This window comes from Quercus lobata, chromosome 10 (assembly GCF_001633185.2).
Source record: "Quercus lobata isolate SW786 chromosome 10, ValleyOak3.0 Primary Assembly, whole genome shotgun sequence".
Lineage (NCBI taxonomy): Eukaryota > Viridiplantae > Streptophyta > Magnoliopsida > Fagales > Fagaceae > Quercus > Quercus lobata.
In genome coordinates, this window is record NC_044913.1 from 46734342 (window position 1) to 46749205 (window position 14864).

A 14864-nucleotide genomic window follows, 5' to 3' on the forward strand; every position below is an offset into this window, starting at 1 on the left:
AATATGGGACTTAGTACACGCTCTCATGATACACACTCAAACAATTTAAATCAATCAAACATGCACATTTTAAGGTATCATAATCTTTTCCGCTTAAGTTTCTAATGTCCTCGTCAATCCCATATGCCCTTGAGCCACATGGAGTTGTCAAGTTAGCTTTGATACAATTTTGTAACCTAAGAAAAGCCCTAGCCACATTTATGCATACACCCCAAATGGATTAGTAAACACCTCATATATATGTGACTCAACACAAGCCTACACAACACACACTCAAAGAATCCAACTCAATCAAATTTGCACAATCTAGGGTATCACAATTACTTCCATCACCACCACCATTGTCCCACCACCACTATCAGCATCACTACCGCTGCAACACCATTGCTACCATTGTCACAACCATCATACGACTCCTACACTACTATCACCATTGTCTCCACTGCCACCATAATGTGTTCGCCTCTACTGCACCTTTTCCACCACCACTATGTTTACCCTAAATATAAAGCATTTTCCCTCAGCATCAAATAAAAAAATAATAATAAATAAATAAATAAACTTTTGGGATCAATTTCAAAGTCCTAATCAAGCACTATATATATCATTCTTTTAAAAAATTCCAATCAAACAAATGAAGCGTTAATGTCTTGTTAAATATTTAAAAATCTAGAATATGTATGATATTTAGCGATATAGTGCATTGTTGCGTGAGGGGTTTAGTTGCTGTGGGATCTTCTACTTCAATCCTACTTCTACTTTATCTTTATTTTTAGTATTTTTAGTTGAACTTTATCCTTAGATGATGATTTTTATGCTTCTCTAACTAAATCTTGGCTTTGGAAAAGATTAAGATAGAAATTATTCAAGTCGTATAAGTAGTTTGCTTTCTATCAGTTTTTTTTTTTTTTTATGGGCTTCTATCAGGTTGTATTTTCCCAATAATTTGGTGTAGGTGATATATATATGACCGTAGATGCAACGAATAACTTATCAGATATTTTTCCCAAGCTCATGAAGCATAGTTATTAGAGAAATGATCTTCCTCGGTCCGAAGCAGAACATTATATTTGTATGAATTTTATTCCATTTTCCATTCTACTTTCTTCATCACCATCGCTGCAAGGCTGTACGCAGTCATGGAGATCATAACGTTCATAGCTAACCCTATTCTCTACAACTTAACAATTGAATTGACATGATACTGTGCCCGTGACAGATAGTTATACCCTGTTAAGTGTAAGATAACATGTCCTTGGGCTGAATCAACTGTTGATCAAATAGTCATTAATTTCTATTAGTTAATAATCGTTGTACATAATCATTAATCCAAGGTGACACATTACTATGTGCTATTTAATAATCATTTTTATTTTTTTCCCATCAGCACATCCTTGTTACCCAAAAACAAAACCAAACAAACAAATAGGAAAACACAACTCCCGATCGAAACACAGGACCTAAGTTTATGAAGTAACACTCATAAGCCCTAAATTTACTCCACTCCAAGATACCCACCTGGTTATCTTGCCTATGAATTTAGAACAGGAGCTCCGCTCGACATTGATCGACGAAATGGCTGGGATTCTAGCACAACGTTTGCAATGCCACTACCATATATACACGGCTAAGTTTACTATTAAACCTTTTTTTTTTTTGAGAAACGTTTACTATTATACCTAGTATATATAATTGAACCCAATTTCTCAAAATAAGAATAATTGAACCCAGACCCAATAACCCATCCAAACCAATCCAAAAGGAAAAATATTGGTTTGGGTAGTGATTTTTTGGACTTGTGAAAAACGGACCCGATGAAATGGGTCACACGGGTGGACCTTCTTTTTTTTTTTTTAAAGGGAGCTTTTTTCACTCTTTTCTCTTTTTCTTTTTCTTCTTCTATGTTTTTTTTTTTTTTCCCCTCTAACTCTATGTAAACATATTTCACACTTTCATTTCTTGTTATTTTCTCCTCACAGACATTCATGGGTTCTTTCTTAACTAAGTTGAGGCATGAAAGCTTTCAGCTTAGTAAATTCTGGACCGTGTAAACTTAAGAATTTATGAATTATTTAAATTTTTTTTTTTTGAGTTTTTTTGTTTATTTTTTCCTTTATTTGTATTGAAAAAATTATGGACAATACTATCATGTTTGTTTTTATTTTGTATTATTATTTTTTGCATGTGAAAAAAATATATGAAAAATATCAAGTTGACCTAACCCTGAAGGTTGGTTATGGGTCATACTATAATAAATCTGCCAAGTTTTAAAAGAAATGAATTAAATAAATAGTAAAAACGAATCAGAATTAGTGAAAATTGACTTAATATGAGCTAATCACCTTCTAAGAATAAGGAAAAACGATAGAAGAGAAATTTAGAGAACTTTAAAGAGGAAGTAGAGAAACTTGTATATATGAGTTACATGATTTATTGATGTAGGACAAAATCTACAATTTAATTTTTGTAATTATTTAATTTTGGTATTTTTATGAAAAAAACGTTATTTTAGGTCTAGGCGATTTATTTCCTTATTTTTATGTGCTTTTAATATTTTTTTTTAGGTCAAATTTGGTTCCTATTATGGTTAGGTATTAATTAGGGCTTATTTTAGAATATATTTTCTTGTCTATCAAGTTTTATAGAGCCCTTAAATAGGCCTCTAAGTCTGTATATGTTTTTCATATTATTGATATTAATAAAAATTCAGACTTTTGTCTATCATTTCTCTGGTGAATTCCAAAACCCTTTCTCCTTGTAGATTTAAGGACCCTTGTAAATTCAAGGAACCCTCATGGATTTGAGATTATTTTCAGAAATAAACGTGTTTTGTTTCTTGTTTTTTAGAAGTAGAATTGTTTCACTTCTTGACGCTTCTGCATCTCACATCAGTTAGTATCAGAGCCTTGACTTATCCTAGTCTAGTGGCTGACGTATGAGATGTTAGCAATTCCAGTGACAGAAAACTTAGCAAGAATTATGTGACGCACAGTTAGCACTCACAGATATCTTTGTTAGGATGACATTGTTGGAGTATGAAAACAATAGGGATAACTATCGCAGAAACATAACTCACGGGCAACCTATTGGTAAGAAAAATTTGTATAGGCCTATAAGAGAATCGAAAGTTTTAATGGTTATTTTTATAAAGCAGATTTTCATGATTGGTTACTTGATCTAGAGGATGTATTTGACTATGAGAATATTTATGATGAGAAAAAAAGTTAAACTTGCTTTGTATAAACTTAGAGAGTATGTCTTACCTTGGTGGGAATTGTTAGGACATATGTGATTCACTTATTAGGAACATATGTCACTATTTTATGTAATTGGTTAATCTTTGACAAAACAAACTTTATTTGTATTTTGGTAGATTTAGGATGTGTTGAATACTTCAAGAAACTGTGTTTCAAGATCAAGTGTTAAAGCCATGTGAGTCTATCAAAGAAACAAGCTGAAGAAGTGTTTGTCATTAAAGCTCAACAGCTAGCTCGACAGCTAGCCATCTATCGAACTTAAGAAGCTATTCCAACCCCGTGGCTCGACAGCTGCTCGACAGCAACTCGACAGATAGGCATCTGTCGAGGTTTATGAAAAACAGAGTTTCAGTTCTGTTTTGACTTCAATCCGTGATTATGTGTTTGGCCTTTCTTTCTCACAACCCTAGACATATAAAAGGATTATTTAAGGGTCGTCAAAGTGTTCACAAGTTGCACAAGTGTTGAGTAAAGTTTGTTCAAACAAATTGTGACCGGAGACAGAATTTACTCTAGTTCATCATTCTTGTGAAGAAGTTGTTGTATTTGTGCACCGTAGGATTTTGTAACCAAGCATCTTCTTGATCTTCATCATTGGGATGAACTGAAGAACTTTGCAGCTAACAACCTTCTCTAGTTGGTGATTGAAGTCATGTACTAAGATCCGCGCAATTCGTTAGTCACGTACTGGGAGCCATGCATCGAAAGGAGAAATTGTCACTACGGAACAAGTCCAATTAGGTATTGGGGTAAGGGTTCAACTGTAGGTTGGTATAAGGTATTGGGAATCCTGTACTTGTAACCGCTTGTTGTGATAATAGTGGAATTTCGGGAGTGGTGACTTTAAAATCACCCAGTGAGGTTTTTGCTGTATTAGTTTTCCTCATTCGTAAACAAATCACCGTGTCAATTTATTTTCCGCTGCATACTTAATTTATTGGTGATTTGTTTGTGCTACCATGCGTTTGCATGCTAATTAACTTAATTAATTCACTTGGCTAAATTAATTGGTTAATTTATTACAAGGGATCAATTCGTTTTTGGCCTATTAGGAATGAATACAGACTGATAGAATGCGACAAGGTAAAAACAAAATTCGTTCATGACCAAAGATGAAAAAGATGCTTGCTATCAAATTTTATCCTTTGGATTGTGATGAACTTCTATCATATACAAAACAAGATTATTTTTGGCCAAGAAGTTCACACTTGAATTATTTTGGAGCACCATATATTCTACCATTAAGAGAAGAATTGTATGTTGAATAACATATTTTTCTTGAAGAAAATATAGAGATTTCTGAGAAAATTAATGAAGACATTGCTATAGAAGAAGAATATAAAATTAAGATTGTAGAGGAGATTAATGAAGGCCCTATTATAGAGAAAGATCTTGAAGTCGAGATAGTAGAGACCATTAAAGAAGAAATTATATAGGAAGTTGTCAACATTCTCAATGAAGTCAAGTTAGATGATTTCAACATTTAGACTCCTATTATTTTGGTGGGAGACACCAAAACAAAGTTTATTGATTTTATTGGGGTGGAAAGATTTGATTTAATTATTGACTCTTATTTGGTGAATATTGTCAATTGCATGAAGATCAAGAGACAAGAAGTTTAAGTTGCTCAATTGATGACTTTCAAGTTTGCCAAGAAGACAAAGAAGATGAAGTATTCAAAGTATTTGTTCTCTTGGCATGGAAGATATCAGATTTAAAATGAACTCGAAGACGAGTTTTTTTCAAGTGGAGGGGTCTGATGTAGGACATAATCTACAATTTAATTTTTTTTAATTATTTAATTTTGGTATTTTTATGCAAAAAACGTTATTTTAGGTCTAGGTAATTTATTTCCTTCTTTTTAGGTGCTTTTAATGTTTTTTGGGTCAAATTTGGTTCCTATTATGGTTAGGTATTAATTAGGGCTCATTTTAGAATATATTTTATTGTCTGTCAAGTTTTATGGAGCCTTTAAATAAGCCTCCAAGTCTGTATACGTTTTTCAGATTATTGATATTAATAAAAATTCAAACTTGTTTCTCAAAAAAGAAATAAAATAAAAAATAAAAATTCAAACTTTTGTCTATTGTTTCTCTAGTGGATTCCAAAACCCTTTTTCCTTGTGGATTCAAGAAACCCTCATGGATTCGAGATTATTTTCAGAAGCAAACATGTTTTGTTTCTTATTTTCTAGAAGCAGACGTATTTTGCTTCTTGACACTCCTACATTCCGTATATTTTACAAGGTTTGTATAATAGTGCCTATTCATGACACTTTATCAAGAAAAACTAAGAAATGACTAACTAACATGAACCTGATCAAACCCGTCCTCAAGTCTACTTACTATATAGAAAATTACTGCTGGGAGCATTGACTTAAATCTCAGAGAGGTTTATGTCAATATCATCCTAATTCCACTCAGGTAAGCAAGTTGTACTAGTTCCAAGCAGGCCATGTAATCACTAATACATTATTATAGGTTGAATTTTAAGGTATTTATCAACCCAATCCAACCTCCTTGGTTTTAGAATTCTCCAACTCTACCCAACATGTAGGGTTGGGACCATTTTGTCAAGCCTTCTAAACATAGGGTTTTCACTCAACTAATTCAATCCATTATAATATATGATTACCATAAACACGGTTGGGCCTAATATTCATATTTTATCTAAATTAAATCTTACAAAGCCAAAATAAATCAAACTAATGATTTTTAATCTAAGTCTTAGAATCCAAAATAGATCAAAGCAACAAATATAAAGTACATATATTTGTTAAACTATTAATAATCTTGGTTGGATTAGGTAATTCAGATTAAAAAAAAAAACACCTGAACTCATCCAAATCCAATCTTCAAAAAAATATTAGAACCCAATTCAACCTATCAACTCGTGAAAAATGTGTTAGGTTCTAAATAATTAGGTCTAAATGTTTAGATTTTAAATGATTTGTTTGCTGGCAAGCCATATGCATAAACTTTTCTAGGTATATCTTAGAATCTATGAATCATATTAAACATTGCTCAAAGTGCAAGTTTAGGAATTGAAAATCAAGCTAGCTCGATCGATCTAGAGAAAGCTTCGACCAATCGAACTGCGATTTTGCAGATTTTAAATTAAGCCCATTAGCCCATCAAACGTTTAAGGTTTCAATCCAAATTTACTTGGTATATAAGGAAAACCCTAAAGTACGTTTGGAGAGCTACTCTTTTGAGATCTAAGAGGTTTTGTGTCTTCTACTCTTTCAAGAATCTACTAGAAATCAGTCTTATTCCATAAGTACCAATGAAACAAAGTTGCAGCCCAAGCTTCAGATATCAAGCATACTAAAGAGTAAAGTGTGAACTAGATGTTCATGTTGGGATAGATCCACACCAAAGAAGTCTGAGGGTTTCGGAGGTAGGTTTAGTAACCATAATTAAGTTTACTGCGAATTAAATATTCTTGACTATAAACTTTTATTTGATAGTGGATTGTTCTTCTTGGAATTGGTCCCCCCAAGTTTTTTACCTTGAAACTGGTTTGTTTCATTGGTTTTTCTAGATCATCATATTACCTTTTCCATTGTATGATATGTTTGATGTATGTTTAACATAGGGTTTGCACAATTGTCTTAATAAGTAACAACTTAGCAATAAAATCAGCTTAAACATTGTGTGTTCAGGGGTCTAAAAACTAACAAAATGAATCTAAGACAACAGGTTGAATCAAATTCTCGAGTTGAATACACACCCCCTGCATAAAACCTTTTACTATCTCTGCAAGGAGCAATCATTCATGGGTATTCCATAGCCTTACTTGCTAATAGCAAATACATGCAAAGCTGACCGTTAAAAAATCAAGCTCATCGCCCCATTTGTGTAGTCACCTTAAAGAATCCTCATGGTTCATCATTTGATTCACCATTTAAACTTAATACATTAGTGGATCCTTGCATAACACCTCTAATATTTTACCTTTAGACATATAAAAAATGACACTTGGGGTTTTGGGATGAACATTTCTAAATAAATGCACGAACTTATTTGAGCCAACCAACTAGACTTTAATGCATTCCGGTGGAAGTGCATCAACATTTTAAACTTACATTTCATTGAATCTTACAAAGGTAAATAATATAATAGAAAAATTAGAAGAAAAGAATATTCAACTTCAAACCTAGATTAATTGAATAGTCTCTGAGCAATTATTTATGATTGTGTCTCATTTTTGCAGTGGAGAACATGGACTAATTATCATAATTAATTGAGTAGTCTCATAGGGTCATAGCCCACCTCAATGCAAAAGAGAATGGGTTTGGCTTCTGTTCAATGGCCACTGGACCCATCATCAGGGTATGGACACGTGTCCAGTCTTGGACACATGTCTGCAATCCAATGTGTCCAGTGGCACTGGCCACTAGATAGAAGCCAGATCCAAAGAGAATGGTAGACCAGCATGGTCTTTGGAATCTTTGGAGTCTGGTTCGTGCACCATCTTGGGCTTTACTTAGTGGAAAGAAATTTTCTCTTTCTAATTTCCTTAATTTTTAAATTATTCATTCACTACTTTCTCCCACTTCTTAATTAGACAACCGCATTTGAGGATGAAAATAATAAAATAAAGTGGGGGCTGCTAATTATTAATAAGACTCCCAAAGTTTACATCAATAAATAAATAAGACTTCAATGGTTGCTAAGAAAACAAAAGCTAAAAAAAGAGAAACGAAATTCCGCTTTAAAAATGACAAATTCTATGACCTTTATAGAAAAGCAAATGACCTAACTCTTGACTCCCTTAATTTAAAACGGCATGCCCACATTCTATACAACCCCACCCCAGTAGAATTCTAGAGATGAGAAATAGCTTTACAATGTTGCATCCTTGGACTTGGACTCGTAATCTGTCCATAATGTTTTACAAACCAAGGAACAAAGCACATAGTATTGTTAAAGGGGTTTCGGTTCCCAATGAATAAAAGAGGGTGATCGTAATGGTGTATGCATTTGTATCCTCATAATAATAATAAAAAATTTTAGACTAATTTTGAGTAATTTATTTTAATTAGGATCATGTTAACGGATGCCCTTAAAGCAATTAAAACAATTAATTGTTTTATTTTTTTTCTTTTCTAATAAAAATTTTCTAAACCAATACTCTTAGAGTATCCTTAAACTTTTCCCTTTGTTTTATACTTCATTAATATCAATCTGTGGTACATAATGTTTCTCAATAAATTATTAAAATTAAAAAAATAATAATAATCCAAACACATGACATATCGTATTTGATAGAGTATAAAGTGAAATATTAAGAATGAGGGAGGATTTTTCTTCGTATCCTTGTATACTAAATAGTTTCACTTGGAAGGGCAATATACTTTCCACATAGTGTGAGTTCCTTTAAGACTTTCTCCCCTTCTACCCGTGTATGTGTTAAAATACTTAATATTCTTAACCAAAAAAAAAAAAAAAAATCCACATAGGGTTCCCTTGTTTGGAGTTTTAATCAAATATAAACTCACCAAACAGAACAATAAAGAGGGGAGTTGTATATTTGTTATAAAAAAAAAAACACAAATGAAAGGGTGTAATTGGAAATGCATGAGATGGGTTTTCATTCTCTTGAATTTTTATCTTTTTCCCCGTATAAACTGGAATAAATACCATTGCCTTCAGCATCCATTAAGGCAAACCCACTAAGAGTGTTCTGTGAGAATTGTTTACTCCATGTGTTTCCAGATTAATTTTACAGGCCAAGATGTTCATGTCTTCTGCCTAATAACAACCACTTTACTGTTCTTTAAATATTAAGGAAGAATATTCTCTGCCATCATTTTCCACTTTTTTAAGCGAGGAGTACGTTGACCTAAAGAAAAATCAACACCAAGTGCAAATGGAAAATCCTGCAAACGTTAAAAAGAAGAACCTAACATATCAGATATGCGTGTGAATCCCCCATGTTAAAGAGGTTATAAAACGAGCACTAACCTTTAGAGAGGAACCGATTAGAAAACGTTATTATCAACATTTTTAATTATGCATTTCTTGTACATGGTGATGCTTGCTAATTGCTAATATAGTAGTAATTAAGATACATGAATCCGAAGCCTAAAATACTTCTACAGATCGAGAATGGAAAGTAAAGAGATCAATGAATGTTTTTTGTTATATTTCTCCAATTTACGCACCCACACACACTCCTCCCATATTTATATATTTTGACATAAATAGTCATTGGAAGTTGTGGGTAGTTTTACGTAGGAAATTAAAGAAATACTACTCCTGGCTTGGGCTGGGCTTGGCCCAAATTTTCTAAATAGTTTAAGGACGTACATTTTTTTTTTTTTTTTTTTTCAGAGGAGTTTAAAGACGTACATAGATGTATGGTATCTTAATTAAGATCAGAATACATCTTAGTAACTAGAGAGATTAAATAGCTTTTTGTTGAAAACTTTTTGCTAAAAGTATGCTAAAATATACTTGTATCTTAAAAAATTATGAAAAAAAGAGAAAATACAGGAAAAAGTAAGGTTTTAAAAAATTATACATAAAAACTAAAAGCTGAGCTTATAAGCTGATGACAAACAGACACTGAGTATAGTTAATTTACAACCTCTAAAAGTACAAAACTCAATTTCTTCTCCATGAGCATAGAAATTTAATACAATACAACTTAGATAAGAGTAGTTGTCTCTAGGCCATTGTGATTTAAGATAATATATGCATCGGTTACAGTCAAGGATAGAGCCAAGATTTTAAGTTAGGAAGGACCGGAGTATAAGAAAAAAAAATCATGAAATTCCAAATAAGCATCTATTTAGTTTTAACAAACTATCAATGAAAACAAAGACATAAAATTATTGTTTCACAATACGTTACAATACAATTATCTATTAACAAATACACAAAACATCATTGTTTCTTAAATTTGTCTATTTTAGTATAACAACCTACATTTTTATTTTACATACACATTTTTCAAAACACCCTACATTAGATTATATATTTTATACTACATTTGATTAAAATATTATTTCCTTATTAATTTTTTTATTATTATCCCAAATCAAATCTAATTTGAATCTCTCCAGTATAATGAAATTGAGAGAAACTTGGTTATACAAACCCTAGCCACTCAAACAATGATTTTCCTCTTTGAAAAGCTTTTTTAGGGATGGTTTATGATGTCCTTTAAATAGTACAATAAACAAATCATGAATCGGGCTTGAAATGAATGAGTGATGGCATTTTTCGCATTTTTTATTTTTGTTAATACATGCAATCTCGATCAGTCAAACTAGGTATCGAGCTAGAATCAAACTCATCTCAATCGATTGAGCTTGCAATCGAAATTGCAGAAACTTTGTTTTTCTTGCGCTGAACTTGAGTCTTTCTTGAGTTGAACTTAGCTCTTTATCTTGGACATTAAAATACACCTTTAATACACTCAAGACTCACCAAAAACACTATAAATTGCTTACATTTTATCACAATTTGCCAACCTAAAAATATGGACTCTACAAAACTAGTAGTATGCTTATGTATTATACAATACATATGATTATTACCATTCATATGACACATACCTATGTATTGTGCAATTCATGAACATTATCGATTCTCACTTATGATACATAACTTTTTGGTTACAATATGATACTTATTGCATATCGTATGATAATAACAATTATGTGTACAGATAATATAATGATATTGTCACAATTAAAGAAAAACATATTTCTCAGGAGATAGTAGTACATAGAATAAGGATGTGAAGTGAAAAACATATTTCATGATCTTCTTTCTTCTAGTCATTATTCTTTTTATAGTTGCCTCAAATTTATAACCACCATACGTTAATAGTTGAGGCAGAAAAGTTGTAAATGCCACATGTGCTTCTTCTTTGTTGTCATTAGAACTCTTTTGATTGTAGCAGTGGTGGCATTCATATTATGAAATTATCAAAATGATTCCATGCTTTTGATTCGGTCATGACCTCTTTCTTTGAAAGTATTTTCCTGTTTTTTTTTTGGTACACAAGTCACAGATCAACAAAAACTGCTGAAACCAAGAAAATAACAAATGACATATGTTGATAAGCAGAATGCAACACCATCGAATAATTTCATATATCTGCACATTTTAGCATTTAACACTTAGATGCCTTCTTTGCTAATGGCTTAGCATCAGTCAAAACCTGCTTATCAATGTTGTAAATGGTATTTTAAGTTCCAGATATTAGCATCCACTAGGGTAAGAATCCAACACCATCAAGTCAATTTATTAAGAACTTTCACCCCTTCAATGCAGCTAGTAAGGAATATGCACAGCATGAAATCCTTCCCTAATAACCAATTTTTGATTGCTAAGAATAAGTTTATGTTCATAAAATTTGTTTCCTAACTGTTGAAACCTGCCAACTTCCTCTAGCAGGATGTGTCCTTTGCCACAAAATATGTCCCCTTCCATGTACTATTTTTAACCTTCCACACACTACCAAGAGTAATTTTCATTCAGAGCATTCTCTAAACAAACACTGGTTTAAATAAAGAGAGCTAGTCTTTGAGCGTCCGCAGCATCATAGCCAAGTTATAACAACAATACATTAGAACATTGGTAGCAGAGATGTAATTTCCTAACCAAATTTTCAAAGAATATATACAAGAGAACACAAACCACACTGCTCCCAGGCAAGTTTGCAAGAGTTGAAAAGATGAATAATAGCTTGTTCATTAAAAGGAAGGTAGATAAGTTTGACATCTATTCCACTTATCATCCTCAGTTTTGATAGCAGTCCACATCAACTAGAAGTCATTTTTCATTGAGGCAACAATATACTAATATTCCCCCATTTTGTTCCGTTAAAACATGAAAACAATCCTAGTTACCAGTTTTCAACTCCACTAGAACTTCCCCAGCTCTCTTCCATTTCAGTTTCAAAAACATACCTAAACAATCACATCCCCACTCCATCTGTACCTATGTAAAATTTAAAATGGCATAATTCCAAATTGCAAATGTCATCTTCTAGGCTAAGAAATAATAAGAAGACAAAGTGGAACTAAGAAAGATATAGTTTTATTTTTTTTGGCCCAAAAAAGGCATTAATAGGACCTAGAAAATGTAATGAGATAAAGTATCTAGGGATTTCATGTAATGAGATTATTTGAATTATGCCTATTATCATTAACCAGGGAGCAAATATTGCATGAGCATGGGCAAGAATTCCATTATTGATCTAAACCAACCCATACACCCTCATTTTTAATAAGATTCTAGCTAGAATCATACGGTACAAGTTTGGTAACCATGTCACCACTCATGATAATAGCCAGAAAAAGCAAGTTTGCACTTTAGAGGGCATTTCTAACATATTGAACCGTATTTAAGTTTCCAAAAAAAAAAATCTCAATCTTGACATAATTTTAAACTTAGGTCAGGCAATGTAATGTAATATAATTCCACTAGGAAAAAATGCCCACACACCCCCCTGAACTTTGAAGTAATGGCCAAAACACCCCTTGAACTTTTTTATTGGCCAATTTACTCCATAAAATTTACATACCTGCCAAATAAGTACCTCAGTTAGTCTACTGTTAAAAAACTAACGAAATGGTCATGTGTCTCTCACGTGAGTTAAAAAAAAAAAAAAAAACTCAAACCCAAAGAAAAGCAAAGTCTCTGAAAGCCAAACCCAGTTCTTCGTTTCTTACAATCTTAAGCTTTTTTTGGTTCAAAAAGCGTAACCCAAATCAAGTTCTTGGTTTCTTAAAAGTCTTTAGTTTTTCTTATTGAAAAACCATACCCAGTTCTTTTTATTTTTAAGAAAAATGTCACACTTAGGTGAACAAGAATTTCGATATTTTAACAGCTTCTTGCTTCTTGAAAAACCATAGCCAGACCAAGTTCTTGCTTCTTGAAGCTTTGGCAAACCCTTCAATATTTTAACAGCTTCTATCTCAAAAATAAAATAAACAAATTTATTCTGGTTTAAACTAGCATAAAGCAACTGTTAAATATACTTGAACGATTTTGTTAGTTTGTCTGCGAATTTATATGTGTATATAGGCCCACCAATTTCAACATATCTATGGGGTAGGTACTCCCAATATAAATTGGAACCACTTGGTTTCTACATCACGGGAGACCTTGATTTTCTTTGGGTTTGAGTTTTTTTTTTAAGCTTAGGTGAGATATACGTGACCATTCCGTTAGTTTTTTAACAGTAGACTAACTGAGGTACTTATTTGGCAGATATATAAAGTTTATGGAGTAAATTGACTAATAAAAAAGTTCAGGGATTGTTTTGGCCACTACTTCAAAGTTCAGGGGGGGTGTCTGGACATTTTTCCAATTCCACTAATGATTTTTTATTTATTTTTTAAAATTTTACCACTAATAGATGTGACGAGTTGTACAAACATCAAATTATCAACCCAAAAATATAAATAAATAAATAAAAGTTGCACAAACATCAATATGAGTATATGATTCCACATGATTCATAGTAAAAATTGAGGGTTAAAAAAAAAAAAAAAAAAAAAAGTAACAATGAGCAATTTACTTCATGTTAGGATAATTTAATTAGGTAACTAAATAAAATTTTGATGTTATACCATCTGGATTTCTAATGGTTTAACCTATATAAATAAGCAATTAAATTTTTATGCTTTAAAATTATTAATCCAATTAAAAAAAAAAAAACTTAAAATTTGTTTTTTTTTTTTTTTAAAGGTTACAAATTGTCCTAAACTAGTCTTAAAAAATCTTGTCCTAACCTTCTGTTTGGTAGGGTAGGGTTGTACACAATGCGGTGCGGCCGGTTTTAGGGGTGGCTTCCCCTTATCCCTGACCGCACCTTACCTGTGGAGGGGTAGGAATCGATCTGCACAAGGTGCGGTGCACCATGTCGGTTCTGTGCAGTGCGTTCAGTTCAAAATAAAAAATAAAAAAATAAAAAACACCACATCAAACAACCCATACTGAATCATCAAACAATGCAAACATTCATTAAAAGAAACAAAAAAAACATATTCACTATATTTCTCTAAAACCCACACAAAATATCTCAAAGAAATTCACAATCTTTCTAAAAAGTATAGCGAGACAAAGCATAGTTAGTAACCTAGAAACTAAGAATCAAATAAATTAACATACCTAATAGAAGAAGGAGAAGCATAGTAGTCCTAAGTATTGACCATCAAAATCTTCTCTACAATCTTCCAGAGAATAGCTAGGACAAAAAGAAGAGTGGAGAGGAAGACACTTGGAGAATGGTGGCATCGAGCGGCAGAGGACGATGGCAGCGAGTGGCAAAGGCTGAGGAAAGAGAGGGGTTGTGACGAGAGAGAGAGAGAGAGGCTGTGGCCTGTGGGCAGTGGGCTTGTGGAGAGAGAGGACGAGAGAGAGGGAGACTAATATAAATGAGAAACTAGAAATTTAACATAGGATGAAATGACGCCATTCCCTAATTTGTTTTTTTCTTTCTTTTTAAAAGACCAAAACTACGTCGTTTTAATATCAAAACTTTTAATAAATAAAATACAAAATGACTTCATTTTATATCATATTACCTCAACCTATTTGACGTGTTATTCTTCCTCCTTCAAATTCAATAGCGCCTCTC

The 14864-nt window shown here is 32.4% G+C and overlaps 1 long non-coding RNA gene across 2 annotated transcripts; it reads right to left on the reverse strand.

Moving 5' to 3' along the window:
• Nucleotides 1–10866: 10866 nt before the first annotated feature.
• LOC115965511 lies at nt 10867–14649 on the reverse strand. 2 transcript variants are annotated; one of them, XR_004086073.1, is made up of 3 exons: nt 14639–14649; nt 14396–14599; nt 10867–11256 (listed from the first exon to the last, which is right to left on the reverse strand). It is a non-coding gene; the product is annotated as an uncharacterized LOC115965511 (long non-coding RNA). The 2 variants fall into 2 exon arrangements; XR_004086072.1 differs by lacking the exon at nt 14639–14649 and having other exon boundaries at nt 14396–14632.
• Between the last annotated feature and the right edge of the window lie 215 nt (nt 14650–14864).